Here is a 6,110-nt window from a genome sequence, read left to right as displayed (position 1 = left end):
CTCATACAATAACTTTTATCAATTTCAAAGTATCATTTTAAACAAAAAAAAAAGAAAACTAAATACAAATATTAAAAAAATTGATTTGAAATCTTCTTTCAAATTTTCACAAAAAAAAAGTTTTTTTTTGTACCAAAAAATGAAAATGACGGAAATGGGTTAAATATACCTACTGATTAAAAATACTAATGCTCTATTACGATTCATTTTTCAGCTGATCTTCCATCCGGTGGAAGCACTCTCACCAACGACGGGGAGTCTTCAAATCAACGATGTGAGAGCATAGCTCCCGGCAACGGCTGGGGGTAAGTCCAACCCTTAAGAAAAATAATTAACTTTATTTCAATAATTTTATGAGGCCCAACTGTAGGTATTTTACCCAAAAAACATCACGGGCAAACTTTCAATTGTGTTGAGCAAAGAAGGACTTGTGGCACTTGTGGCAATTTTTCACCCTTTTTTTTTTTTAATTATTTGCTTACGTGGACCTTTGCTTAGCACTGTGAGTAGAGCTTCCACTAATTTATAATCCTTTCAAATGAGTTTCACTAATTGATAGCTGCTTTGGAATTCTTAACTAGAAATTGACTTTCGACGAATTTATCATTCACCCCATCCCTCCCCCAAAACATTGAGAGTACAATTTTTCCTGTAATTTTCATCTTCAATTTGAACACTTTGAACTCATGTGGTTTCCTTTCCAACAATGTGGCACTTTTTCCACATTTTTTTTTCACCTTCGTGCACTTCCTGGGAGTCTTTCAGAGTGCTATTTCCCCGCATCTTTTACTGAATCGTTTTCGCCTTTCTCCCTCAGACTACGGAAAGGTGAGCAATGGAGCGTAATCTCCGACTCTTGGAGACATTTATGGGTCTCACAATTTGATTTGTATCATTCGCGGCGACTACCACTTCTTCTTCTCCCCCCTCGTACAGATTTCTTGACTTCCTTCCGCCTTTTATATGGCACTCAAGGTGTCATTTGAGCATTTTAGCGTTTCATTGACTCTTCACCAAATATTACGCGAGCTGTGGGTTACTGTAGTGGCGTGAGAAAGGTGAAATTTCCGATGAGCAATGGGCAATGAGATGTGCGAGTCTTCTGCCTCGTAAGGTTATTTCTCATCACCCAGACGAGGGCGTGGGGGGTAAACTTTTTTAATTACCATTTTCCCGTGTTTCTATTCTACGCGTCGCGGTGAAACAGAATGCGGTGTACCCTGCAACAGACGACGTCTCTCATACCATTCGCGACAAACGAGTCCTTCCTAACAGCAGGCAGGTTCTCGTGAGTTTAGAGAAGCATAATCTGTCCGAGTAAATTTAATTAATTTACGGGAAGAAAAGTGCTGAGAGAGAGATCAGTTTTGTAATGCTTATACACGCAGTTTGTCCACAATTTTCAACCATAAATTTTGTGATGATTCCAAAAGGTCGAATGTACATATATTTGCGTCGTTTATATTCCTCCCCACCAACGCTAAGGTTGTCTTCTTATCATCATTCTGCCTGAATGCGTTGAATTGATTTTTCTTTAGTGGAGGTATGGGGTATACACATTGAGGTCGACAGGTAATTCGAGGGGTGATGAAAAGTGACATCGAAAGATGCTGGTATCGGTCCTATGGGGATGTGTTTGATGGCATCAAATGCGGAGTGAATAAAGCGCGGAATGGCTTCATTGAGGAGTCGCTTTGTTCCATCCACTGTGACATTCTCTAATCTCTCTCTCTGGCATTGTAATCATCATCCATCTTATCTAGCACGCTGATTGCCCTTTCATTCGGTAGAAATTGGCGCGTTATGTATGCGAAGGTGATTTATACCTACCCAACAGCGTTAAAAAGCACTCCAAAAAAAACAGGATTTTTCCACAAAGAAAAATGTTTTTTTAGGCAAAATTAAATTATTTTCCACGAGGATAAAATTAAAGGTAAAAAAATTTGTTCAAGTTTTTTTTTCCCATAAAAGAGTTTTCATTTTATCTAACAAAAATCTACATAAAGTCCTTCATTTTATACTCTTTAGAATAAATTTTTGGGGATTGACGGTGTTTTGTTTCGTTGTATATAATTGGCTTAGCTGCCTATCAATCGGGAGTGGCTTCAAAGTTCACCATGACAATCCCCTAGAGATAAAGGATCCCTTGCTAGGGTAACCAAGCGTGGTTGTTTCACCTGTATTGGTTGCACGCTGCTAAAACACAACTTCATATGAAAATACTCACAGTCAGTTCTTACACTCAGTCATGTAAAATCTTTTGCAAACGAGTAAAGAAAATTGAAGAAGGTGAAACAACAGCTGCTCCTGACATATTGATTATTATGAGACCTACACCATTTCTTCACCCTCTCTCCTGTTTTCGCCAGTCGTCTGTATTATGAAGTTGGAGGCACCTTTCTCAGCATTTTACTTCCAGGTGTTGGAAATGTTTCGAGAGTCTCCCCCACGAAAGAGGAGAAAAAGTTTACGATGGCAATTGGTGAAGGCAGATAAGTGGATTCAATTCAGGTTGAGCACGATCAATGAAACTCTTTTTATACCAGGGAGGGTGCGAAAGAACACTATACGTACTGCTTGATTTTTTTTTCAACTCAGAATTTCCACTGAGTTTCACTTCGATGGCAATTTAATTTCAATCTTTCCAGTGACTGCCGTTGAACAACATCCCACAGTAAAGGTGTCGTGCGTCTTTTCAGGTTTTTTAAACTTTAAATTCCTTATTTTCAAGAGTGGGAGAGAGAGAGTTTATAAAATTGTCAGGAATTTCTCAATTCCTAACCCATATACATAAATTTAACTCTTCAAGAGAGGGGCGGTTTTTTTTTTATGGAAAACAACTCAATTTGATGCGATTAAAGCAAGTGCTTTTGATATGGCAAAATTGGTGTGGCTTTTTGGTGGCCAATTCCACTTTTGCTTACCTTTCAGCTTCCCTATGGTTATCGTGGGTGGCACAAATTGTCAATTCTGTTAATGAACTTTTTTGCAATTTCCTCCGCACACATGTGACACAACTCCAACCCCTCAATTCTGTGTGTAGTGTATGTCGTTCTCATAGGGCCAGGGCTACCCCATGTGTTGCGCTTTCGCACCCAAACTCACCAATTTATAGGTGTCAATGTGTTGTGAATCAGAGTCGAAATGGATTCCAAATGCCATATAAATATATTTTTTTATCGTTGTTCTTCTGGCAATACATAGTTAGCAAAAAAAAAAAAAAGAATAATATTTCTTTTAAAATAACAAAATATTCGAAAGTATGAAAAAATTAAGAGAAGTTTTTCTTAGGATTCAGTGGGTTTTTTTTACCTATGATTCTTTGCTTCAATGTTTAATCCTTTTTATGGCAATCACCCAAAAAATTAAAAAAAAAAATAATAATAAGCATTTCCTAAACATTGGGCCTTATTCAGCGACCAAGAAGCCCTTGAAATTCGCTTGGTCGCTGAATTAAGCTCATTATGTACTTTTATTTTGTAGTAAAAGGTAAAACTCTCCATACTAACTAAGTCTTGCGCTAAAGTTTTTTCTTTTTAATTGAAGCCTAAATTATTTTAAACTAGGTCTAAGTTCCTCTAAAGTTAGGCTGAAGTTTTTTTTTAAGCTAGACCTAAATTATTTTATTCTCTGACTAAGTTGTTTAAAACTAAACATTAAGTATTTTATAAACAAAATATCAGCCCTACATCCGTCTGATCTTAAAGAACTTAGGCTTAGCCTAAAAAACTATAGACTTTGCTACATTGAAAAAAAAAAACTTAAAATAGTAGCTTTAGAAACATTTATGTCTGACTTGAAACGATTAAGCTGGATGTTTTAGAGTGAATTTCATACAGAGAGTATGAAAATAAAAAAAATGTTGAATACGCTCCTGTTTAGGGCTCTCACCTTCAAACACGGATGCTGACGAGAGAGTGCCATATGTAGATTGCAATTACAGACAATTCGATTCCTCTTTCCACTTTCGTGTCAAGGCAAGCTGGACGATGAAGCGAAGATGAAAGTGCTGTGTTGTGAAAATGGGAATTTCAGTTGAGGTGCAAGATGACAAGCTGACGATTGTTTCCTTCCTTGTAAGTAAAATAAGATAGATATACCTACATGCACATTATGTTATATACTTAATGTACATAAATAGCTGAAGGATTTTGTATTATGAGGGTGAAGATATAAGAAGTCACAATGGGGAGTTTTTCCGTGACATTCAGGAACTTCTGGCCAATTAATCAATGGGCAAAAACATTTCTGGCAAATGTTCAAAGAGTGGTGTTCATGCCGTTTTACGTTTCACTGCATACAACATCAATCACAGTCTTAGCAATTATGAATTTTTACTCATTTCCATGAATAGTTATATAGCATATTATGTATAATGTGTACGTACATACATATAATAGGATGAATTAGTTATCTTTTAATTTTTTTTTAACTGTACACACAGCCATGTGTGCTGCGGGTGGGTGATATGTATGTATGTATGTATCAGAGTAATGCTACTGAAGGTGAATGTTTGATTCAAAATGTTTCCTGTGTCGAGATATATGTATGTATATATTTTTGATAAAATTGGCATAGAGTCTGTTTGGAGTTAATTGATTTGTCTTTCTGGTATCAATCAATATTACAACCATATGAGATTGTGCTGAGGCTTCTTGAGAAAAGCCACCGTCAGACATTCCGTGACTCATTCATTTTCCATCCAATTCTCTTTACTTTGCGCCACAGAGAACCATTAGTTGAGAGCAATATCTTCACCATTCCACCGTCGTTTTGTGATTCACTCAATTCGTGTTCTATTTCTGGTGCACCTTTTAGAAGGTATTCAGATAAATCACTGCCAAACACATTTCCACCACACCGATCCATTTCAGGATGATGCTTCTTGGGGTGGGGCGGACAAGGCGAATGGGGGTATGAGAGAAGACTCTAACTGTGATTTTCTTCAAGTGCCAAGGATGGTTCAAGTACGTCAAAGTGGCTGGCTCAGTATGGACTCATCTTGCTCTCCCCTTACTCTCATTCGGGAGATGCCTTTATTGTGACCAAATAGCTCAAAAGTGGAGGTGAACAAGGCAACAGCAAATACACACAATTCCTGGAAGATGATCAAATAGCTGGTGAGTGTCTTGAGATTTCCTTTCACTCTTTTGCCTTACATTACATACAAACGAAAACGATGTTTACGTGCAAATGCGTCTCGCCACTAAAATGTGTATAAAGAGAGGTTTATCGTGAAAAACGCTCACTGAAATGTTACGGATGAGGCGTTGGGAGGGGGGGGGGAATTAGGAAAGAGGGGGAGGCTTGGAAATTGGTGTGGCGACGTGGCCAGATTATTTCTCTCATCGAGGTACTCCAATAAAAGCACAAGCATTAATTACCTTCATTTTCGTAGCCAATTTTTCTTCGGTGTTTACAATTGTGTGTGAATTTGTGTATTTTGAGGCTATTTTACGCTTCTCAAACACACCAAAAATCATACAACAGTTTAAAAGGATAACACATCACTAAAATTATAACGTAAAAACACATCAAATTTTATATTTTGCGGAAATGAACGCAACATAAAGTTGCTAATTAAATTAACGTGAAATTTTCCTCCGTTCTTTCCTTAAACACTCCTCCACACCAAGTCTGCCTTTTATCTCCTTCGTATGTATGTATGTATGTATATAATTTTTTTGAGCTTTAAAAAAAGCTCCATTATCCGACTTTTTTATTGAAATTGTTTGATGAAGGAGAATTTCAAAAATCCACTTGATGTTTTTTTTTGACTGTCTGGTCTTGATTTTTTTTTACACTTTTCACGGTTTCGTGAGAAAATTCTTTTGAAAATAAAAATTCTTTTTAAGATATTTGAGAAAAAAAATTAAATGTGAATCTTCCCAAATTTTAATTTAGTATATTTGAAATTAGCAAATTAATTTGATTTATTGTTGCTTCACTTGTGTAAAAAAAACCTTTTTTTTTTAAAGAAAATCTTTTGAATATTAAAAGAGACACGTGTAATTTTTTCCGTTACAATTTTTTCTTCTTTCCCCCCCCCCCTCTTGTTTCAAATGGCACAATGATTTTTGTGGTCATTTTATGTGCGTCTATATCACTCT

The 6,110-nt window shown here is 36.5% G+C and overlaps 1 protein-coding gene across 1 annotated transcript in view; it reads left to right on the top strand.

Moving 5' to 3' along the window:
- Nucleotides 1-894: 894 nt before the first annotated feature.
- Nucleotides 895-6,110, top strand: part of LOC129786768 (zinc finger protein 1) — a 63,193-nt gene continuing 57,977 nt past the window's right edge. The window contains exons 1-2 of the mRNA XM_055821989.1: nucleotides 895-4,076; nucleotides 4,875-5,120. The gene's annotated coding sequence lies outside the window, so the exon portion shown is untranslated. The remainder of the gene's footprint in view (nucleotides 4,077-4,874; nucleotides 5,121-6,110) is intronic.

This window comes from Lutzomyia longipalpis, chromosome 1 (genome assembly GCF_024334085.1).
Source record: "Lutzomyia longipalpis isolate SR_M1_2022 chromosome 1, ASM2433408v1".
In the NCBI taxonomy this organism is placed as follows: Eukaryota; Metazoa; Arthropoda; class Insecta; order Diptera; family Psychodidae; genus Lutzomyia; species Lutzomyia longipalpis.
The sequence above is the reverse complement of the archived record's forward strand: the minus strand, read 5'-3'. Positions and strand labels throughout refer to the sequence as shown.